The sequence below is a fragment of the Lepidochelys kempii genome, chromosome 2 (assembly GCF_965140265.1).
Source record: "Lepidochelys kempii isolate rLepKem1 chromosome 2, rLepKem1.hap2, whole genome shotgun sequence".
NCBI lineage: Eukaryota > Metazoa > Chordata > Testudines > Cheloniidae > Lepidochelys > Lepidochelys kempii.
The window spans coordinates 52,345,555-52,370,727 of NC_133257.1; the positions used below are offsets into that span (position 1 = coordinate 52,345,555).

At 41.7% G+C, this 25,173-nt stretch overlaps 1 protein-coding gene across 9 annotated transcripts in view; it reads left to right on the forward strand.

Moving 5' to 3' along the window:
• Positions 1-553: 553 nt before the first annotated feature.
• PAG1 (phosphoprotein membrane anchor with glycosphingolipid microdomains 1) overlaps positions 554-25,173 on the forward strand; it is a 188,991-nt gene continuing 164,371 nt past the window's right edge. For 8 of the 9 annotated variants that reach the window (XR_012157152.1, XR_012157151.1, XM_073330727.1 and 5 more), the window contains exon 1: positions 570-1,160. The gene's annotated coding sequence lies outside the window, so the exon portion shown is untranslated. Of the gene's footprint in view, positions 1,161-25,173 lie in introns of all 9 variants that reach the window. The other variant, XM_073330728.1, reaches the window with a different exon arrangement.

Consider the following 25,173-nt stretch of genomic DNA (forward strand, 5'->3'; position numbering starts at 1 on the left):
CAAAAAAAACCCCTTCAAAAACAGACTCCAACAAGAAACTGCAGAACTGGAATTAATTTGCAAACTGGACACCATCAAATTAGACCTGAATAAAGACTGGGAGTGGATAAGTCATTACAAGAACTAATTTCCCTCCACTGTTACACCTTTTTGTCAACTGTTTGAAATGGGCCACCCTCATTACCACCACAAAAGTATTTTTCCTCCCTTGGTATTCTACTATTGAGAATAGCCCACTTTAATTGAATTGTCTCTTTAGCACTGACTCCCCCCTCCCGTGGTAAGGCAACTCACCTCTTTTCATATACTGTGTATATATATACCTGCTACTGTATTTTCCACTCCATACGTCTGATGAAGTGGGTTTTAGCCCATGAAAGCTTATGCCCAAATAAATTTGTTAGGCTCTAAGGTGCCCCAAGGACTCCTTCTTGTTTTCACTCAGCAGGGGCCATCAATTCTTCACGCTGCACTGCATGGCAGGCATTTGGAGGCGACAGAGCGTCTGATGTTTGCAAAGAGAGAGAGAGAGAGAGGAGCCTCCACGCGTGCAGCGGTCACTCACTCACTGCCTGGACTTCCTTGTCTCTGAAGGAGAGAGGGGCGGGAGGTAGGTGCGTGCGTGCGGTGAGCGACCAGAACCCGGGCCGTGCATGGTCTCGCTCTCTCTGCAGCCGGCTAGCGCACAGTCCCCGCCGCACTTCTCCAGCCTGGCGCTGCCCCGCCGCAGCCAGCCCCGGCGGCGCTGCATCTCGTGCGTTTGCACGCTGGGCTTTGGGAACATGCGCATTGCTGGAGCTCATCCTGCGCTGCCCGGACCGGCGGCTGCTGCTGCTCTTCCTTCTGTCGCCGCCGCCGCTGTCATTTTCTCCGCTGTGTGGGGGGCTGTCGCGGGCTGCTCCTCGCTGCCTGCCCCGCTGCGGGACTCCCCTGCCGCCGGCGGAGCCGCGCCGCCCCGCTGCTTGTGTTATTGTTCGCCTGCGTCCCGGGGCGCCCGCGCGCGGCTCCGGCGCGGCTCCGGCGCGCGGGGCGAGCAGGGGCCGGCGCTGCCTTTGGAAGTGCGGGTCCCGCCGCAGCTAGCAAGGCGGCAGCTCCCCAGCGGCGGTGCGGGGGCCCGGACGGGGCTGGGGGGGCACGCCGCGAAGTCCCGGAGGTTCCTGGTAAGTTGGTTGCGGTTTCCAAAGTTGATGGCGTGGGGGGGGGGGATGATGCGTTAGCGCCTGGTCCAGCCCTGCCCCCCAGCCTTCCCATGGGGGCTCCAGGTTGCTCCCTGCTCTGGGCCAGAGCGGGCCTGTGTGGCCCGTGGGCGGCGGAGGGGCAGCGCTAGTCCCCACGGGGCTGTCACGCCCTACAGACTTGTTATTGCTAGGCAGGTGCGGTGCGGTGCCGGCAGGGTCCCACAGGCAGCAGCGTGACTTGGGCTGGTGGCGTTAAGGGATCGCCCCTTTTGGTGGCCGCGCTTGTGTCTGTTTTTCGGGTGGGGGGTGTTTGGATGAAGCGCTGCTCTTTCCTTGGCGGGACGAGGGACTCCCGAGTGAAGGCAAAGCGCGGCGGGAGAGAGGGCCAGGTTTGCGCGTGTGTGATTCCGGCGCTGTGCACTGCTCGGGTTGGGCGGAGCAAGGTGGTTGGATGAGCTCAAGCAGTAGCCGCGCAGCGATTACTGAGCCTCGAAGTATCGGATGCGCCTCTGGCCAAGTAATGTCTCCTGTGGCGCTGGGGGGCTGTACAGGCTGTATGACCAGGAGTGGGAAGTGCTGTAGTCATATGACTGAGGTGGTGACATAAGCCCACAAAGCAAAGGAATCCAGAGGGATCGTTGTCACTCAGTCCCTGCCTAGAATTATTATGGGTAGAGCACTCTCCTTTAGACAGGTGTAAAACACTGTCACGCTTTGGCAGCATTTTACAACGCCTCGCAGGTGCAGATGACAGCAAGGTCCAAAGCGGTGAAGAATCTGGACCAAAGTCTTAAATCAACGTGTATATATCTTGGCTTGCACCACATAGGGCGATACACGCAGCAGGCAGATTCTTTCAGCTTTGATTTTCCGTTCTGTTGTTGCCTCAAGTCAAATCCTTAACTATCTTTTAATTCAGATACAGTTACATTGTGACAGACTCCAGTTGGATTCACAGTGGCATCTGTTTTTCGCATTGGAAACTCTTTGAACGGAAGAGATCACCAAGGGAGAGCTGGATTTTTTTCAAAGCAGTGCAGAGAGCCGTTACATGCACAAATTATACATAACAGATAATGTACTGCATGCTTGGAACATTTTTTCTAATATTTAAAAAAAATCCACACACTAAAAAATAGTCAGAACCAGATGTTTGTGGAGCTTGAAAGTTACTTGCAGGAATGGACCCAATTATCTAAATAAACAAACACAATGATTTATAGGTGGCTCAACTGTAAGGCTTTGAATGATAAAGCTCTGTAACATTTCCTTTTAATCTGTCCCTGAGAGATTTGTTTGTAAGCAGAGTAATATATCAGCAGTGTTGCTGAATGCTTTAGTTGATTAAATTTGTAAAAGGAGTAGAGTTTGTTGCGTACTGGCTCAGTATTATTTCAAATGCAGAAAAAGAGACAAAGATGTAGTTTGGCAGAAAAGATGTTTTCCTAGCAGCCATGTTTCAATCAAGTTTATCTGATATATAGAGCATCACCTTACATTAATTTGGACTCAAAACAAAATAAGAGTTGCTTATTGTCTTAAACAACATGTAGGTAAATCTTCAGCTGGTGTAAATTGTCATGGTGCCTTACTTCAATGGAGCTAAGACAATTTTTACATTAGCAGAAGCTCTCTGCCCAATAACCTCAGTGTGTGCTAGATTACACCTTCTGCAGTAGCTACTAGCTATTTGGGTTTCAATAAGTATTGAAATAAATATTCAAAACATTCAATAAAAGGAAGTAGTTTGTACCAGATTTATTTATATTGGGTGTAAAAACTGAGCTGAAATGTTAGAAACAAAGGTTTTACCATGTTCATGATTCTTAAACCATTTTAAACACCTGTACTACTTTGTTATACAATTTATAATTATAGCAAAATCTCCACCTTTTACTAAAAAAGTCATTAATCCAGATACGATGCTTATTTAACAAGAGCCCAATTCTGCGGCATGCTGAGCATCTCCTGCAAGTGCCAGCTGTTTTTAGCTCCCACTGCAATCAGTGACAGTAAAATGTACGCAGCACCTTGCAGGATGAGCCCAAGGAATTATTCTTCCATTTCAATACCCATCATGGACCCAGGTGTTTCATCACAATAATATATGAATGTAAGATACTTTGTAAAGGAACAAATACAGACACAGCTCTTAAATGAGAGGTTGAACTGAAGGCAGCTTGCATGAGTAAAGTTTGCAGGATCTGACCTTTAACAAGCTTAAATATTTTTCTAATTCCATTTGTGAAATGTCATTTAATAAAAAAAAGACTAATCCACAGTCTCTCTTAATGCCTTTCAAAACCCAAAGCTCTGCAGAAACCTAATTGCAAGGCATCTTAATGTGAATGTGGTTTTTAGCTCATACATTGAATACACAGGAATGATATTAAATAGTTTAAGGTCTAAATTTAACATACCATAAGAATGATTTTAGTTTGATAGGAGGGACCATCTGGAGTCTAAATCATAAAAAGAAAATACTCCATAATCCAGAGCAAAAGTGTGTTTTTGAAAGAGCCACTATTTTGTGGGATCTACAAAAACGAAGCAGCTCAGCTCCTCTCATTGGCTATCCAGCGGCATTTAGCTGAGAAGCACGTTTTCCAAGGGTTCTGCTGACTTAATTGACACACAAAGAAGTTAACAAATGAGCATGTTTCTCAATTAATTGATGCTAAAAGTTTTTCCCACCAAGTTTCTCTAAGGGGATGGCAAACAGTGAAGCTTTTCAAAAGTAGCAGTTCTTCCAGCAGTATACTATTTAAAACTCTTCTAATATGGGGAGGGGAAGGATGCTAAGCTGAATAGACCAGGTACGTTGTTAAACACATTTTAACACCCTGTTTAATAGAAACAAATCCTTAAGGTGATCCACAGTGTAACTGAAGGCAATCCACAGTGAGATCCCAAGTCTGCAACTGATAGTGTGCAGGTCAACTGACTGGCTCACGTGGGGCTGCACTGACTTTAATGGGGTTTCACATGGGCACTGCGGTTCTCTTGAGTGCTGTCAGATGCAGGATGAAGGCCTTAATTGGGTAAAGCTATAGACCCCAATCCTGCAAACCTTTACTTTTGTGAGTAAAGTATTCAATGGGGGTACTCACATAGGAAGAAAAGGATTTGTGTCTAAATATTTGCATTGCTGCATATCAACATGTCAAACAAGAAAATAAAAAGTACAAGAGGTCTTACAGTGCAGTTTACTTAATATTAGGGCTGTCAAGTGATTAAAATAATTAATCACGATTAATTGTGTGATTAAACAATAATAGAATACCATTTATTTAAATATTTTTGGATGTTTTCTACATTTTCAAATATATCGATTTCAATTACAATGCAGAATACAAAGTGTAGAGTGCTCACTTTATATTTATTTTTGATTACAAGTGTTTGCACTGTAAAAAGACAAAATAAATAGTATTTTTCAGTTCACCAAATACAAGTACTATAATGCAGTCTCTTTATCATGAAAGTTGAACTTACAAATATAGAATTATGTACAAAAATACTGCATTCAAAAATAAAACAATGTAAAATTTTAGAGCTTGCAGGTCCACTCAGTCCTACTTCTTGTTCAGCCAATCACTCAGACAAACAAGTTTGTTTACATTTTCAGGAGATAATGCTGCACTCTTCTTGTTTACAATGTCACCTGAAAGTGAGAACAGGCATTCTCATGGCACTGTTGTAGCTGGCATCGCAAGATATTTATGTGTCAGATGCTCATGCTTTAACTACCATTCTAGGTAACATGCGTCCATATTGATGACGGGTTCTGCTCGAAAACCATCCAAAGCAGTGTGGATTGACACATGTTCATTTTCATTATCTGAGTCAGATGCCACCTGCACAACGTTGATTTTCTTTTTTGGGTGGTTCGGGTTTTGTAGTTTCTGCATCAGAGTGTTGCTCTTTTAAGACTTCTAAAAGCATGCTCCCTACCTCATCCCTCTCAGATTTTGGAAGGCACTTCAGATTCTTAAATCTTGGATCAAGTGCTGTAGCTATCTTTACAAGTCTCACATTGGTACCTTCTTTGCGTTTTGTCAAATCTGCAGTTTAAAGTGTTCTTAAAAGAACAACAACGTGAGCTGGGTCATCATCCGAGGCTGCCGTAACATGAAATATATGGCAGACTGCAGGTAAAATAGAGTAGGGGATGTACAATTCTCCTCCAAGGAGTTCAGTCACAAATTTAATTAATGCATAATTTTTTTACCAAGAGTCATCAGCATGGAAGCATGTCCTCTGGAATGGTGGCCAAAGCATGAAGGGGCATATGAATGTTTAGCATATCTGGCATGTAAATACCTTCCGATGCTGGCTACAAAGTGCCATCCAAATACCTGATCTCACTTTCTGGTGACATTGTAAATAAGAAGCAGGCAGCATTATCTCCTGTAAATGTAAACAAACTTGTTTCTCTTAGCGATGGGCTGAACAAGAAGTAGGACTGAGTGGACTTGTAGCCTCTGAAGTTTTACATTGTTTTGTTTTTGAGTGCAATTATGTAACAAAAAAACCCTACATTTGTAAGTTGCACTTTCAGGACAAAGAGATTGCATTACAATACTTGTAGGAGGTAAATTGAAAAATACAATTTCTTCTGTTTATCATTTTTACAGTGCAAATATATGTAATCAGAATATACACTTTGATTTCAATTACAACACAGAATACAAGATGTATATGAAAATGTAGAAAAACATCCAAAATATTTAATAAATTTCAATTGGTAGTCTCTTGTTTAACAGTGCGATTAAAACTGTGATTAATCGTGATTAATTTTTTTGAGTTAATTGCGTGAGTTAACTGAGATTAATCGACAGCCCTACTTAATATTAATGATAATTAGCTCTTTTCATTTGCAAAGCACTACATTAATCCTCACAAGACTCCCCTGTAAATTCATAAGTCTTACAATGCCTATTCTACAGATGGGGAAGTTGGAATATAAAGAGGCGACTGTCCCAAGACCAGAAACTGCAAGTCAGTGGTAGGACTGAGATTACCACCCAGGAGGTCCTGATTCCTCGTTCTCTACTCAATCTACTAGACACCACTGCCACTCCATTTTTATTTACTTTTATTCATTTGTGTGGTTTGAATAAATGTTTTTAATCTAACATCAATAGCAGATTACTAGGGCAAATGAGCACTAAATTGCTATGTCCCTGTTGTGTCATATGCAAAGAGTGTTCATTTTAAAGGGTATGAATGAACAGTAAATGAGAAAGTTAAAGATAAGCAGTGTTCATCTGTGGGAAAGTATAAATGTGTAAGAAAAGCTCTGTCCATGAATGTATCATTTAAATGTTTACTTAACTTAAGGATAATACTTTAATATCAAAGGTAAGCATATACAAAATCATGTTTGGATTTCTGCCAAAGGCTTCTTTTTATTTCCAAACTAGCTGGGGATGCATCATATCACTGGGCATGGCCAGTAATGTCCTAGTTGTACTGATTGTCAAGTGCTATTTCAACAAGACATTGCGCAGAATGTTTGGTTAGTGTTGACATTGTATTTCTACTTCCTCAGTACTGGCTTATGATCTGTTGTTCATAGTAATAGTGAAGGAAATGAAATTCTGTCCACATAAAAACATGGAATAGGGAAATGATTTTTTTCCCTTCAGAATGAGGATATGGAATTAGGGAATTAACATAAAAGTCCATTTGCTTACTCACTTGGTTTGCTAAGGAAGCTCATGCTCAAAACAAATTGTCTTCCCACAGAAGAAATCTGTTAGTGACATGTTGACCAATTTGAATATTCAAAGATCTTTTTGATGTCTTCAGATCATCAGCTTTCAAACAGTGTATGGCAAATCTAGCTCCTTTTATATTATAGCTATTTGTTTACAGTAGCATCCATGATGTATTAGGTGCTTTACAGGCAAGGTGATGTCTAGGTCGTCATCCTTTCATGCCCTGAGCAGCTCAGAGTCTAAGAAGAAAAGCTCTCCAGTGAGCAACCAGAGAGTTCAGAATTTTACTGTGTGGATCATTGATTTCATAGCAGTATCACAATTGTACATAGGTGTTGCCCAATTCTTAAAGATGGATTTGAAATGATACTTTTGTATCAATGCCCATCAACCCGTATTTCACTTTTATGTCAATATGTTTTCAGATATTCATATATTTTAGCTAACATTGACAGATAATGTAGATTGGTTGGAGTAAAGCTGTTGTCCTCCGACTTCAAGAGCCATTTGTTCTACTGTGGTGTGATAAAGTAAATGTAGATGTTCCTTAAAGCTGCGTAATAACAATGAATAATGGCTAACATTGATATATCACCTGTCATCCAAATACACACACTCTATAAACTTTTACAAACTAACTAATAAAACGGTTGAAAGTGGCAATTGTTAATGGTACATGGCAATGCTTAACTGTTCAGGACAGAATGAGAGGAGGCTCACTCGTCTAGTTGTGGGGTGAGGGTAAAACCCAATAGCAGCATTGCTCCTGGCAGGGGGAGGCCAGACAGCACTCTGAAGCACTCTCCTGCAGTTGCCTTAGGATCTATGCAGAAAGTGCCTCCTTTCTCTGAAGGATTAATTAGCCTTTCCCAATGTGCCAATCCCCAAACCCTCCTTTTAGAGGGAAGCATGTGGAGGAAGCTCCAGGAAGGAAGTGAACCTTAGACCTTATCTACACTACTGTGGTAAATTGACCTAAATTATGCTAATCCAATTACGTGAATAACGTAGCTGGAGTCAATGTAACTTAAGTAGACTTACTGCAGTGTCTACACTGCAGTGCATCAACAGGAGACGCTCTCCTGTTGACTTACCTTACTCCTCTCATTCTGGTGGAGTACTGGAGTGGACTGGAGAGCTGTTTGCAGTCGATTTAGCGGGTCTTCACTAGAGGACCCTCCTGAATCAAAGCTTAATAAAGTCAAGAAAGACTCCCATTGATTTCAGTGGGCATTTAATCAGCTTCTATAGCTGGTAGAAAAGAAATGTGGGGGGAAGGGGGGAAGAAAGAGGGAATTGCACAGATATTTCTGTAACTCTGAAAGTGGCCTGTTATGCTCTGTAGTCTGGCTTTCGTTTCCAAACGTTCTCATCAATTATTTTCAAAAACAGAATTCTTAAATTATTGCAATCAGTAAAATTAGCAAATGGAATGTTCCAGTTTTGGCACTATTCCACTGCATGATGAAAGTGACCACCTGTCAAAAGATAAAACATATGTGCATCCATGTGTGCATATATATTTATACTTTGCAGAACAACCCACAGGCCAACTTTGTTTGTTTAAAGTATCTGTTTAAAACATTTTGAAAAATAGAAAATTTAGAAGAGAATCTACAAGTTTTTTACAAACAAAACCTCTCCCTTTTGGGGGGAAAAGGACAACTTTCATCAATATTTTTCATTGAAAAAATTCCAGCCAACTGTACTTTACTCCTACAGGTTTTGCCCTGGGAGAATAATATATGGCATAACAAGTTTAAGAGTCTGATAGTCAAAATGAATAAGACTGGACTGTAAGAAAAGTTACAGAAATTCTGCATTATGAGATTATATCATTCCCCAGTCTTTATTATCTCTGTAAAGTCTCAAAGTACAGTTTCTGTTGTTGGATCCTAAAAGAAATCTGCAAGGTGACTTTAAGACTTGCAGACACTTTGTTAGAGAAAGTACATTACTATTTTATTAATAACGTCCAGATTTAACTCTCATTTCTTGGTGTATAGAAAACCAATTTAGCTTGTGTACAGTACTACTGTACTGTGTGTAGAGTTTAAAGGTATTTAAAAAAAAACCACTCAGCTTCAGATGCATTCATCTGGGGACTTACTCATAAATAATTGATAACCTGCTGAAACAAAATCTCTTCATTACTTCTTGGAATGATCACCTCTTCCCCCTTGCACTCATTGTTCTTTTAGAAAGTGCAACAGTGCTTTAATTAATGCATAAGGCAGTCTCTTGTGTTCCCTGCAAAGGGCACACAACTAAACAGCATAAATGAAATGCATGACAGAGGATAAACATTTTATTGTCCTGTGAAGAAATGCTATGTTTCAGTGTGTTGGAAGAACGACTTAAATACTGTGTTTGAGACTTCTTTTCATCATATCACAGGAGTGAGTTCTTACGATGGATTATTAAATCAATGAAATGTTGCTAATGTACTGCAATATAATACATCAAATTAAGGATTATTTGGTGTAATTTAGCAGTTGTAATTACAATGTTAGGGCTTGACCCTGCCAGCTACTATTCCCATGAAGAATCCATGTTCCTGTGAGTAGTCCCATTGTTGATTAGAGTGGGACAATTTGTATGAGCATGGATTCCTCATGTGAGTCAGGGTTTGCAAGACTGGGCCTTATTTATCAGCCACAGAAGCACAATGATAAAATTGCCTTCTTTCAAAAAGCCATTATACTGCGTATAGATCTAATAAAGTATATTTGTGATTTAATTTAACCATTTATCTTATTTTTAATGGAAAAACTGCCTAGCTGTAAGGAAAGAAGTTCATCTTACTGATTACTTGATTGCTGTAGAGTTATTTGCCAAGTTCTGTAAGACTCTTTAAAGCTTCGAGTATTTGCTGCCAATTTCATAGTCTAACTTTGTTAATGTACAGGAAATGTGAAGATCACATAATTAGAAGAGGACCCTAACAAATCTTATGGTTATTTTAATGCAAGTTTTCAGATGTTACTTTTATTTAATTGAAAGGTGAATGGCAAGACATTTATAACAATCTGCTGTTTCCAAATGACAGCAAGTTTTAAGGAGTGACAGAAATGTAAGCACCAGTGTACTAGTCCCAGATCTCAATTTCAGGCTTCACAGATCCAACTTTTCCTCCTGGCTATGGCAGGAATGTGCATCTGTGGCCTCTTCCGGATTTGTGTCTTCTAAAAAATATTGTTTCTGACCAAATGAAGGAGGACATCCCTCAAAACGATAAACTAATTCTATCTGAGATTAAAGAAAACCAGACCCTCTTCCCATCCCTGCAAACAAAGTTATTAAGCTTGCTGTTGTAACAGGATGTGCCGTGCTTCAATCTTAACAGAACTTTACTGTGTTAATTTATGGCACTGTGTTCAGAGTGCCGGATTCTATATCCACTGAAGCCAGGAATTCAGCCATTGAATTCAGTGGTAGCAAGACAGGGTCCATATTATTTACATTGTTTTGATTACTCACTGCCTAGGGGGATCATTAAAACTCCTTTCCCTGTGACCCAACTTAAAGTATCATTTAAAAAACCCAACTCTGCTTTCTGGAACCTCTTCCTCCAAATAATCACTCCCATAAACACCACCTATATGTTTTCTCTTGATTATCGATGTAATGTCATAGAATCATACAATATCAGGGTTGGAAGGAACCTCAGGAGGTCATCTAGTCCAACCCCCTGCTCAAAGCAGTACCTAATCCCCAACTAAATCATCGCAGCCAGGGCTTTGTCAAGCCTGACCTTAAAAACCTCTAAGGAAGGAGATTCCACCACCTCCCTAGGTAACCCATTCCAGTGCTCCTAGTGAAAAAGTTTTTCCTAATATCCAACCTAAACCTCCCCCACCTCAACTTGAGACCATTACTCCTTGTTCTGTCATCTGGTACCACTGAGAACAGTCTAGCTCCATCCTCTTTGGAACCCCATTTCAGGTAGTTGAAAGCAACTATCAAATCCCACCTCATTCTTCTCTTCTGCAGACTAAATAATCCCAGTTCCCTCAGCCTCTCCTCATAAGTGATGTGCTCCAGCCCCCTAACCATTTTTGTTGCCCTCCGCTGGACGTTTTTCAATTTTTCCACATCCTTCTTGTAGTGTGGGGCCCAAAACTGAACACACAGTACTCCAGATGAGGCCTCACCAATGCCAAATAGACAGGAACGATCACGTCCCTCGATCTGCTGGCAATGCCCCTATTTATACAGCCCCAAATGCCGTTAGCTTTCTTGGCAAGAAGGGCACACTGTTGACTCATATCCAGCTTCTTGTCCACCATAACCCCTAGGTCCTTTTCTCCAGAACTGCTGCCTAGCCCCTCGGTCCCTAGTCTGTAGCAGTGCATGGGATTCTTCCTTCTTAAGTGTAGGACTCTGCACGTGTCCTTGTTGAACGTCATCAGATTTCTTTTGGCCCAATCCTCTAATTTATCTAGGTCCCTCTGTATCCTATCCCTACCCTCCAGCGTATCTACCTCTCCTCCCAGTTTAGTGTCATCTGCAAACTCGCTGAGGGTGCAATCCACTCAATCTGTGTCTGCAAATCCTTACTCACATGAATATTTATACTGATAATTAAAATGCGTGGCTCCTCTTTAGGACACCATGAGCACATCAGACCCATGCTTTAGTGCTTTCACTGCTTCTCAGTCCACTTCCATTGCCAGTTTAAGGTTTTGGCCTTTTCAAGCTGAGTTGGAGACTGGATCTCAATCAATGAATTACCAAGATAGTTGTACTATTCTGGAGATCAGTGCAGATCACAAAGCATGTGGGAGCCAGGAACAAACCATTTTCAGCTGTGGGGTTCTGGCTGTGGAATGATCTTCCAGAAGAGAGTCCATGAATCCAGGTATAATGGTCTTTAGATAAATGACATAAAACCTCCTTCTCTGATAAAAAATTTTCCACCGTAAGTGGAATCACATTTATAATATCATCAGCCTCCACTGTTATCCTGTAAAATAACAAAAACAAAAATTACAGACCTCCAGCAGGCTTTTCTGTATCCAGTAAGGGAGAAGAACCAGAGGTGCTATGAAGTCCACTAATGGCTCCACTCATGCGAATCTATTTACATGAAAGGTGCCCAGATACTACAGTAATGGGCAGCAATACAGAACCGTAAGATATATAGTGAAGGAATGCAGGACTGAGTCTACAAAAAGACATTTAATGGACACACACATTTTTAAAAACAAGCAAACAAACCCCAGGGAAATGATGGTTTCTTTGTGCCTCTTGCACAGTGATTGCCACACTCCTGAGGGAATTCTGTGCCAAAAAATTAAAAGTTCTGAACCAAAAAAGTTAAAATTCTGCATATTTTATTTGTCAAAATAACACAATATAATCACACCAGTTTCAATTATTTTGGTAATTTATTTCAAAATGCCTGTCAGCAAGTATGTCTGTAACAATACAGACCAAAAAAAAGATAGAGAAAATGTTTTTTGACAAATAAATTCCTTACTAGGCATATTAATACAGAACTCTGAGTAACCATTCATTTAAACTACAGTACAGAACCGTATTTCCCGCACCCCTCAGAAGCAGTGCAAAGGCTTGGGGGAGTTAGGGGTAATGGAGGAGCTGAGGGAGAAGGAAGTAATTGAAGGGAAGGAGCCTGGGTATGAACTTGAAGGGTTGTTGGGTATGGCTGGGAAAAGTATGGAACAGGTTTTTGGGGGGGTGGGATGGGATTGTTAGGGAGCACCCGCCCATGCAGACCCTAGCTGACCTCAACTTCTGCCATTCAGTCAGGGACATTTGCTCCTGTCCCCATGTGTCCCTGAACTCCCTGTCCACGTGTCCCTCCACCCCCACTCAGGCACCCCTCTCCCCCATCTCCATGTGTCCTCTGTCCATGTTTCCCTCCACCCTCACTCAGACATCCACTCCCCCCATCCCCATGTGGCCCTGCACCCCCCCCCACCCGGCTGTCTCCATGTGTGTCTGTTCCCCAACTCAGCCATCCTCCTTCCCCCTGTAGCTCTGCACTCCCTCTCCCTCTGTCTATGTGGCCCTGTGCCTTCACTCCCATTCAGCCTAGCTTGGTCTAGTTTGTCCTCTCCCACTAGCCCTTATGAGCCCGTCTGACCCTGCAGCAGCCCCATGCTGTCTGTCTCCCCATAGACTCTGTTTCCTGACCTGGCCTGACAGACGCTGTGAAGAAGGTAGGCTCTTTCTCTTCCCTGTCGTAGCTGGGGCTGGCCAGGAGCTGTTGATCTGTTCTGGCACCACAGCGCCCTATGATGGGTAAAAGGCAGAACTGCAGCAACTTTTCAGCAGAAGCTATTTTTTGGAAAAAAAATTAAAAATATGTGTGGTACATGAAATATGCACATGTGCAGTGGTGCAGAATTCCTCCAGGAGTATTCCCCTCTGCATAAGGAAGGATCCAGGTCTTCAACTTGGAAGGAGAGGGAGTCAGATGATTCTGTGGGATCATCTCCCCTTTCCCTTTCCTGGCCCCAGATAGGCCATCCAGAAGGCCAGGATGAGGGGCCACTGAATCTGTCTCCATGGACCATGTAACCACAGCACCCCATGCAACTTATACAGAAAGGCTCTGGCTATTCTTCCATCCCATCGTCCGGAATAGCTTCAACATGAGTGCTAAGCAGCAACCCTGCTACCGTCCTGGTTTTGGGGGTGGATTTCACTTCTTCAGTTCTTTTGCCTTGCACCAGCATAGAGCTCAATTCCTTGGACTTTATATGAGTGAAGTGGCTGTCATCCGAGATGAATATCTATCATTTTTCATGCTAGTAAAGTCTCTCTACATTAGGCATCAACATTCAGACTACTAAAATAAACTTGCTACTAGAAAACCAGAAGTACTATAAATGGCTGAGTATAATAATTATCAAGAATATACATATTTTATAGATTTGTCCCCCCCCTCCCCTCCTTGGTGAGTATAATTTAATTTTCACTTCAAGCATTACTATAAGCCTGGGTTCAAAAGCATCTCTCACCTGGTATCTCCTAGTTGTTTTAAAAAAATACAGTAATTAGAACTGACTGCATTCTGTGTATGTTTCCCAAATACAAAAGCTATGAAATGCCTCTTCATACTACAGGCAATTATTCAGTGTAAAAAGTACATTGTTTTGTGATTATTCTGTTTCAGGAAGTGCATTGTTTTGATCTGTTGTAATATGCAAGATTATATCATTTAATTTAGTAATGTCAGAGATTAAATTAATTTAATTTTCCTTTATTCTCGTTAAATGCAAGATAATTGATCCAACTCAGTGGACGATTTCAGCTAACACAGTGGACGATTTGAGTTATATTGTTTGTAGATCATTCATTATTTATTAATCTGACACATTTGATGAGGCATACTGTAGATCTGATTGTCTAAGGAGAGAGGTAAGAGGAAAATGAATACAGGGGAAACTAGGTATTAAAATTATGTTTTGTGCTTTGAGAAACTGTCAAACCATTGCATAATTTTAGTAAGTTTTTTAAGAAAGGAATTTCCTGTTTATTCTTTCAGAATATTGAGTAGTCAATTAACACCTAAAGTGTTAGAAATAACTCATGGCTAGTTGGGCAAAATATCTCTTCCACAGCTTTTTTTTCTTTCTGCGTTATTTGAATAGGAACATAACACAACAAGCAATCAAACACAAGAAGTTAAAATTAAAATGAGTAATTTGAAGGGGATATTTTACAATTGGCTTTTTGTCACAATCGTAACCTTCCTAATTCACTGACCTGGTTACAGGGCTAAGCCATTTATGACATGCCGTGGTTTGACACTAGTACTGTAGTCTAAGTTAGCCTTTTCAAAGAATGGTATTTTCAAAAATTGACCTCATAGAATGTGTCGTAATAAGCAGTGTACTCTGACAGTAGTACTCTTTACTCCTGCCTTTGTATAGCCAGAGGCCATTTGGCAGTTGGATATTTCTCATATGTGTACCTTCACAGTTCCACGTATCTGGGATACAATCAGCCATGGATTAGTAGAATAAGCCCCTCACATCCACAGTTCAGTGGAGTATGTAAAGAGTATTTCCGGATTATTTTTTTAAATGTACATTTATTAGCTATTGCTGTTGCCTCCATTTTGTGACTCTCATGATCTGAGGCTTTTCTGTATAGATTAACATGTAGCTCAAGGGAGTAATAATTTTTGAATCCTTATTTGAAACCTTGGAATAAGTCTTAGGTTAGTTAATAGTTTTAGTAACCCAATAATGATCTTTAATTTAAAAAAAAAGTTCAGAATTTTTCCATAGTACATTGTAAAATTCGTTGGTTTTGTTGATTTTCTAACTGCAAATATAATTTCTTCATATCTAGATAGTATCAATATGTTTAGAACAGGTTATTTAATAATTTTTTTCGTACTTCGGGTTGGTGACTTTGAAAAAATCTGTTACTTAGCTTTAATCTATTAAATTACTGGTATCAGGATATTGGGAAATTTTTTTATCCTAATATTTTATATAAATGTGTGTTACAACAGGATCCACTTAACTGGGATACCACGGTGGCCAGTCTGCCATCCCAGTTAAATTGATGTCCCAGTTATGAAAAGACCCCACTTTATTCATTGGCTTCACTGGGACCAGGATTTGACTCTCACTTTTTGATGTGACTGTTTAGTTTCATAACCTTAACACACATGAAAATTAGCTGTTGTATTTAACTTTTGTGGGTAGAATCCTGAGGTCCTTCCTCGGTTTTACTCAGTCTTTATTTTTAAACATCTCCCATTTAATTAGAAAATGTGTGTAGATTAAATGCGGAATAATGTTGGAGAAATTGTGGTGAAGGAGGAGACTTGATATACATATATGGTGGACATGTCTGGTCATTCAGCAGTACTGGGATGTGATTCATAGCCAAATATTGCAAACTGTTGGGTATTTATTACCACAGGATCCTTTGGTAATCCTCTTGGGGCTTCTTAGTAGAAATAGTCATACTCAAAAATATGAAGAATTAAACTCTCATCTGCTAGTAGCTACTAGACTACGGATAGGCTCTCACTAGTAAAAGGAAAATAGTCCAAAATTAGAGGAATGGTTAAAAAAGTATGACAGGTTGTTATGGGGAAAAAATCACACATAAATTACATACCCAGCAAAATAGAAAGAGGACAAATAGATACTTAGATAATGCCTGCAAAAATAACCCCAGCAGGGCAGTCCAATTTTTTTTTTTTTTTACTGTTAACATTTGATAGACATGCCTGGCTTGATAAATATGAGTTTTCAGTAGTTTAACTCAATTTAGTAAAATCCCCAGAAACAAAAGGTCCTGAGTGGTATGAAGCAGCTCACTCTATAATATTGAAATACCCTGCCAAATAGAGAGATTTGATCATTATATTACTGCATGATGTTTCTCTAAACAAAATAATAAGCTCAATGTTGAAGTGATTAATGTATTATTTCTGATATTTGCATGGCAAATTTGTATAAACTGTTAAAATTTCCTATACAACTAAATAATTATTTAAAAGAGTAATCTGAGTTTGCTTGAGTAAAGAGTGAGTAAAATATGACATCTGCTCCTTTTTGGGGGAAAGACTCCTAGCTATGAACACAAGACTGTAGTACATTTTAAGCCATGTACTTGCAGAATTTATAATCCCTGCAAAAGAAGCAGTTGGTAAATGCATGCTTATATAGCATTTGTGTATTAAAGACGGGATTTTCAAAGGGTCCAAATGAACTGGACACCTAATTCCCAATTCAGTTGCGCTCCTAACTCACTTAGGCTCCTTTGGAAATTATTATTCTATTTTATATAACACCTAAAGGCCTCAAGGTTGGCTCCAAACTTTGAGCCCCAGTCTGCTAGGTACTGTACAAACACATAGTGACACAGGCCCTGCTCTGAAGAGCTAACAATCTAAACAGACAAGACAGATAAAAGGAGGGAGGGGAAATAGACACCCTGTGGGGGAAGCTGAAGATCACACAGCACGTTAGTGGCAGAGCCAGAATTAGGCACCCGGAATGAAATCCTGGCTTCACTGAAGTCAGTGGCAAAACTCCCAGTGAGGCTAGGATTTCACCCCAAATCTTCTGACTCTTAGTCCAGTCACAGTGCCGTATCCATTCTACTTCCCATCTCAAAAATCAGCCTGGGTGCTTAACAATGTTAGACCTTAAAGCTTTCTTAAATGCAGAAAACTTCCATTCACTACTGTAGTTAACTCGTGGGGGGATTCTGCTCCACTGCGCATGCACAGAATTTATGTCCCCTGCAGATTTTTTTGCTTTCCCGCAGAAAAATGGCTTTGATAGGGAAGCAAAGAGAAGTCACAAGAGCGTTCATGCGACCCTCTCACATAGTATGTTTTTCGGTGCCCAGGGCAGCCAACAGAGAGGTAAATCACTGTGGGGCAGGGGGCACCACTGGGTAAGACCCGCTAGTGGCTTCCACCCTGCGCCAGGCTCAGCTGCTAGTCCTGGCTGGGCTGGGGAGGATGTGACTTTCTCTTCCCCTGCACGGCATCCGGAGCCGGGTCAGACCCACCCCCAGATTTCTCTTCCAGCGGCAGGAACCTCTGCGAACCTCCTCGCACTTCCTGCATTTATCACTCCTCAGCCGCAGGGGGAGGGATCCCTATACAGGGAGCTGCTCCCCTATCCATTCAACCCCCTTGCCTCCAGACTCCTCATACCCAGACCTTCCTGCCGAGCTTCAGCCTCTAATGCTCAGAACCCGCCCGATGAGCTCCACTCTCCCTGCACCTGGACCACCCTGATGAGCCACCCGCACATGGATCCGCACCCCACCAAGTCCCAACCAGCTACACCTGGATCCCCACCCCACTGAGCCCCACTCCCCTAGCATCTGGACTCCCCATTAAACCCTCCACCCCCAGACCCTCCCCACCTCCGCTGAGCCCCAACCATTTTCACCTGGACCCTCCTGCAGATTCCCATTATCATTGCACCCAGACCCCCCAACAAGCCCCTGTGCAGCCAGATCCGCCCCCCGCACTGGAACCCCCACTGAGCTGCCTGCACCCAGATTGCCCCACACAGAACCCTCTCAAACCACACCTGGATCCCCCCACACTAAGTCCCTCCACACTTGGATCCTGCCTTGCTGAGCCTGCCTGCTCACACCTGGTGCACCTGGCACAGAGGAGTAGGGCCTTGGGTGTTTCTGGGCAGACCCAGTTCTTGCGCTGTGTCAGGGTTGGGTGCAGTCTCACCACTGAGTCCATGTCTCAGGGGGGAACTGCACAGTGATCTCCCACCTCTGTGCAGCCAGTGGCCTGTGCTCCCCAATGCCATGCTGGAGCCTCCACATTTATTTGACAAATATTTGGCAGAATTTTAAAATATTGTGCACAGAATTTTTAATTTTTTGGTGCAGAATTTTTAATATTTTGGCACAGAATGCCCTCAGGAGTAACTACTGTCTAAAGGAACTAAAGAACCAGAGATTTCTGTACTTGAAATCTGTCTAGAGATAAAAAGAAAAGGAGTACTTGTGGCACCTTAGAGACTAACCAATTTATTTGAGCATAAGCTTTCGTGAGCTACAGCTCGCTTCATCGGATGCATACTGTGGAAAATACAGAAGATGTTTTTATACACACAGACCATGAAAAAATGGGTGTTTATCACTACAAAAGGTTTTCTCTCTCCCCACCCCACTCTCCTGGTGAACACATACTGTTCTAAGTCAGTATGCCAACATTTTTATGGCTGACTTAGAACAACACTTCCTCAGCTCTCGTCCCCTAACGCCCCTACTCTACTTGCGCTATATTGATGACATCTTCATCATCTGGACCCATGGAAAAGAAGCTCTTGAGGAATTCCACCATGATTTCAACAATTTCCATCCCACCATCAACCTCAGCCTGGTCCAGTCCACACAAGAGATCCACTTCCTGGACACTACAGTGCTAATAAACGATGGTCACATAAACACCACCCTATACCGGAAACCTACCGACCGCTATTCCTACCTACATGCCGCCAGCTTTCACGCTGACCACACCACACGATCCATCGTCTACAGCCAAGCTCTACGATACAACTGCATTTGCTCCAATCCCTCAGACAGAGACAAACGCCTACAAGATCTCTATCAAGCATTCTTACAACTACAGTACCCACCTGCGGAAGTGAAGAAACAGATTGACAGAGCCAGAAGAGTTCCCAGAAGTCACCTACTACAGGACAGGCCTAACAAAGAAAATAACAGAACGCCACTAGCTGTCACCTTCAGCCCCCAACTAAAACCCCTCCAACACATTATCAAGGATCTACAACCTATCCTGAAGGATGACCCAACACTCTCACAAATCTTGGGAGACAGGCCAGTCCTTGCCTACAGACAGCCCCCCAACTCACCAGCAAATACTCACCAGCAACCACATACCACACAACAGAACCACTAACCCAGGAACCTATCCTTGCAACAAAGGCCGTTGCCAACTGTGCCCACATATCTATTCAGGGGACACCATCACAGGGCCTAGTAACATCAGCCACACTATCAGAGGCTTGTTCACCTGCACATCTACCAATGTGAGATATGCCATCATGTGCCAGCAATGCCCCTCTGCCATGTACATTGGGCAAACTGGACAGTCTCTATGTAAAAGAATAAATGGACACAAATCAGATGTCAAGAATTATAACATTCATAAACCAGTCGGAGAACACTTCAATCTCTCTGGTCACTCGATTTCTGATCTCAAAGTGACTATCCTTCAACAAAAAAACTTCAAAAACAGACTCCAACGAGAGACTGTTGAATTGGAATTAATTTGCAAATTGGATACAATTAACTTAGGCTTGAATAGAGACTGGGAATGGTTGATTCATTTTAAAAAGTAACCTATTTCCCCTTGTTTATTCCTTCCCCCCGCCCTCCCACTCTTCCTCAGATGTTCTTGTTAAACCCTGGATTTGTGCTGGAAATGGCCCACCTTGATTATCATACACATTGTAAGGACAGTGATCACTTTAGATAAGCTATTACCAGCAGGAAAGTGGGGTGGGGGGAGAGAAAACCTTTTGTAGTGATAAACACCCATTTTTTCATGGTCTGTGTGTACAAAAATATCTTCTGTATTTTCCACAGTATGCATCCGATGAAGTGAGCTGTAGCTCACGAAAGCTTATGCTCAAATAAATTGGTTAGTCTCTAAGGTGTCACAAGTACACCTTTTCTTTTTGCGAATACAGACTAACACGGCTGTTACTCTGAAACCTGTCTAGAGATAGTTGACTGATTTCTCCAATATAGTTCTAAACACTGAAAGTGCACTGTACTTAATTAAAACAATGCTCCTTGCATTGCAACTTTAGTTGATAGTCATTTCTTCTTAGTTTAATCTTTATTTGGAAACTGTTGTATAAAAACAGCCGGTGCTCAGAATGTCATACTTGTGTAGTGAAGAATTTAATAACTTGTTAGCACCAACTGTATATGTCTTAATTAAGATAAATTTATGCAAATTGTAGCAATCCTCTCCAAAGTGCCTGGTGTAAATAACTCATTTGTGTGCAGGGGAGCAGTGTCTGAGGAGGGAAGAAAGGTCTGTGAGGGGAATATTACCTTTAGCTCTCTGCAGATGATACTCGAGCCTAAAGGCAGGAGGAGCCTCTGTGGCTGCAGACCATTTGCTGCAAATTTAACTTTGCCCCCTTTCACCCTTCTACATAAAACCTGTTATCAGATTAAAATCATGACTGGTGTGGAGAAAGTAAATAAGGAAGTGTTATTTACTCTTCCTCATAACACAAGAACTAGGGGCCACCCAATGAAATTAATAGGCTGTAGGTTTAAAACAAAAGGAAGGATTTTTTTCACACAACACACAGTCAACCTGTGGAACTCCTTGCCAGAGGTTGTTGTGGAGGCCAAGACTATAACAGGGTTCAAAAAAGAACAAGATAAATTCATGTAGGATAGGTCCATCAATGGCTATTAGCCAGGATGGGCAGGGATGGTGTCCCTAGCCTCTGTTTGCCAGATGATTACCTGTTCTGTTTATTCCCTCTGGGGCACCTGGCATTGGCCACTGTCAGAAGACAGGATACTGGGCTAGGTGGACCTTTGGTCTGACACAGTATGGCCGTTCTTATGTTTTTATTATTTTCATCCAACGCTAGTAATGCGGACAGTTGGTTAGGTTGGAATGGGTTAGTGTAGTAAAGTGTTGTATGTAGAATGGTGACTAAAGGAGATCATGGAAGACTGACATTCCTAGGGAGGCAGAATTAAGACCGCAGTGCATAGTCTGTGGTGTATGGTAGTTGTGGTAATGGTAAGGTGTGTGCCTGTGGATGGAGAACTGGAGAGTATGTGCTTAATTTTTCATTTTCTTGCCTTTGTTGGTTTGTGTCCAGTATGTTGTTACTAATTACTACACAACTACAACAACTACTTGTTTGTTAATTTCTTAGGTTTTTTTAACGCTTAATCAGAAGGGGAGGGCAAATGTGGAGATAGAAATGCAGCTGGAGACAAATATTTCTGGCTGTCAATAAATTAGGAATGTAAAAAGTTAACTGGTAAGCAATAGTCTTGCTGGTTAACCCGCCTTAACTGTTAACCCTGGGCTGGGCGGCCGGCCGGCCAGCCCAAGTGGCCTTATGTTGATCCGAGTGGCCCTGTGCCAGCTGGTGTGGCCAGAGCCGCGCCACCCAGCCAGAGCAGGCCCAGCTGTGCCATCCAGGTGGAGCGGCCAGAGCAGCACCAGCCAGCCAGAGCGGGCCCAGCCTCACCACCTGGCCGGAGCAGCCCCAGCCACACCAGTAGATTAGCCCCAGGTGCTTAATCGGTTAACTGTTTTATTGACATATTTTTAATTATTTAAATGGTTAACTTTTTAAACAGTATTTACATTCCTACAATAAATATATATGAACCTTTAAGATCTGTCAGGTGCATGTCAGCTCTTCTCTGTTGTAGAATAAAATCTGATAGGAAAGTCTAGCCTCTGATGGTGACAGTTTGCATGAACCTGGCCCACATCAATCAGCTTTGTGTTCACAGTGCACAGACTTTCAGTTGTAACAGCTAAAAGTTACCCAGTATTTTAAAATAAACCCCAAACTACACTGCAGGAGATTGACGCAGCTCCACCTCTCTACCATGTTTTGTGTACACAGACAATGTTTGTTAAGAAATAGAACTACCGTGAACATTTCATCTTGTACTTTACCTTCACCTCCTTACTGTTGGGCTTCCATTTTGAAGATGCATAATACTTATATTCACCTTGTGCTGTCTGTCCATCAGTGAAGCTGTGTGTCTTCCACACAGTTACAGATGGTCCTACAAATGTGTGTACACAAGATCAACAATGTCTTATGACTGCAGATCTGAGAAACATGAGTGACAATCCCATTCTTAACTGGATAACTCAGGTTTCCTTGACCAGTAACATAATTTGTTGCCTTACAAAGAGACCCGAGTTACCAGAAGAAATACTAGTTAAAACTGAACTTTTTTGTTTAAGTACTTTATATAATGTCATCTTTTAAAGTTCAGTTTTGGCTAGGATTGTTTCTGATGTCCTGAAACACATTGGTAATTGTGGAATAACAGAACAGGTGGTGTGTTTCTGATCTTAGTTGGCATACTAAAAGACCTGAAGTAATATCATTCCCATATTCAAGGAAGGAGGCTTTATCAACACAAACTGACACAGAGCTTTCTCACTCTAAAGTAGAAGTTTGTGCAGCTGGGTGTGTCTCTTAATTTTGGCAAAGCTAACAGCAGTCTAGGAAGAAAATAGAGAAACTGAACTGCTTATGAGGAAGTGAGCTGTAGCTCACGAAAGCTTATGCTCTAATAAATTGGTTAGTCTCTAAGGTGCCACAAGTACTCCTTTTCTTTTTGTGAACTGCTTATGCTTTCTTTGATTTTATATCTCCTATAAGTTTCTGAAAACTTTTCCTACAGGAGCCCAGCAGTGGCTCATTTATAGCTGACAGCCTCTAAAGGAGCTGAAAAATAAGGATAATGCAAAATGATTTGCAAATGTTGGGTAAAATTTCAGTATAGCTTTATCAGTGGCCCCAGCCTTTTCATTTTATCAGGTAGACTGATTTTTGCATTAACTATAGTTGTAGGTGCTTCTTGAGTTCACACTTTGCCAGTGGGGCAGAAGCAACACAGAGTTATACTTTTATTTCTGACGTGCCGTGTATTTCCCCCCAGGCCTCTCCATACACACACAACAAAACTGTTTACCTCATTCCTCATATCATTAATGGGAGATAATTAATGATAACAAGAGACTATTTTTAAATGGTCTGGGTCTGAGCTTTCTCAGTGACTCCTTCCCTCGGTATGCACTATTGCAACTGTTGTGATCAACAGAGAAGTTGTAGCTAGGAGGGTCTGAGGTAAAAATTCTACAGGTGGGGGCAGGCAGTTCTCTGTAGCACACCTGGAAGTTTAAAACTTCCAGCCACAGATCAGAAGGAAGCAGAGAGTTGCCATTGTAGCGCATGATGCAAAACCATGCTTTTTACACAGGCCTTTCCCAAATTAGGCCCCAGTTCAATGAAGCACCTAAGTGTATGCTTAACTTGGAGTCGTTAGTAGCCCCATTGAAGTAGAAGGTGAAGCATGAGCTTAAGAGCTTCATCAGAGCTTACTGAGCTATGGAATGGCTGGCAATATTCTCCTAGAAGACAAGGACCAAGAAGTGAACCTGGTTAGGAATGAGGTAAATCCAAGGTGGAACAGAGAGGTCTTGCCTGGTAAGGCCAAATTGATGTGATCCCTCAGTTCATTATTTCTGGCATCTGGATTCTATAGTGATGGCAGAAGAAATGCATGAATTGACATATTGAAGGATATAGGGATAACTAACAAAAACATACTGATTAAAACTTTGGAAGAAGGCTTCTTGAAAATGTTAGTTTTCAACAAACCACTGCAAAGGTTGACAGGCCTGTATGTACATATACAATAGTTATTTCTGAAAAGATTTCCATGACAACTGAAAAAGTTATTCACTTCTCAATGCAATGGGATTTACATGGGTATACTCCATTAGCATTTCATAGGAATTACATGGACAAATCTCTTTTTGCAGAGAGGTGACTACAAGTATAACAATGACATTAGAAGCTATACTTACTGTTCTAACATGAGCATGTAAGCTTAATTTTTCTTTATTGCTCACTAGAAAGATGCTAAACCACTGAGAAACAATATACTGATGCTTTCTTTCATCCTTTAGTTGTATGTGAGCTGTTAGGATGCTATGGTAGCAGTATCATTAGCTAAATGATAATCTGCATGTTTTCAAGAGTGTATTTTATTTGCATTATAATAAACACTGCTAACACTTTTGATTATTTGGCATCAGTGAGCTCTGATAAAATATTCTGGATGGTTGTGGCATGGGCAATAGGCCTTGGGCTCATACCTAAATCAAATTCTCAGAGTTAACTATTGAACAATGTAGCATGCACAGCATAATGAAAAACATGTAACTGGATGTTTAATGATTTCAGAGACAGTCTGAATGACAGTGGATGCATATCATTTAATTATAGTTGAGTTTTTAGGTGCCAAATTACCTCTCTCTCTCAAAAAAACAAAAAACAAAAACAAAACACACCTGGAAGCTAGTTAAAAAGGCCATAGGTAAGGAAATTAATATTCTTAGATTCAGCATGGAGGCTACTTAAGCACATATCAGAAGCAAAGAAGGCCTGCAACTCCTACACAAGAAAGGAAGACAAGAAAAAAAATCAGTATGATGTGTAGTAAGAGGCCCTGAAACATAAACCCTTGTATCAGAGGCCTCATCAGAAGCCTAAAGCCTGAACCAAAGACCTTCCAGGCATTGCTAAGCAAAGCTGGGCTGTGAGCCGGAGGCAGGCCCTAATTACAGAACTTGGCAAGAAAAGGGCTCCTAGAAAGCACATGCTAATGATATAAGTAGTAGTAAGAGGAACATGTGCCATGAGGGCACCTGCACATCCCAATATGAGGACACTTCACAGAGATAACAAGGAACAGCCAGGTGCATCCCAAAGAGAGGGTCAAAAGGACATCATGATGGACAGATCTGTTTGTTTGAACCAACATGATCAAAGGGGGAGACAGCACCCTAATGAGGTACAGCCCCTTGACTCAATACGTCAGTAGGGATGAGTAATCTGTCCTGTAACTGTATAAAAGTAGGTCCTGGAGCACATATCTTTGTCCAGCCTAGGGCACAGTGGAGTGTCCCGCCACTGACTGAGCTGTGTCCATTGCCAGGGGGCACATATTCATAGTATGTCCTA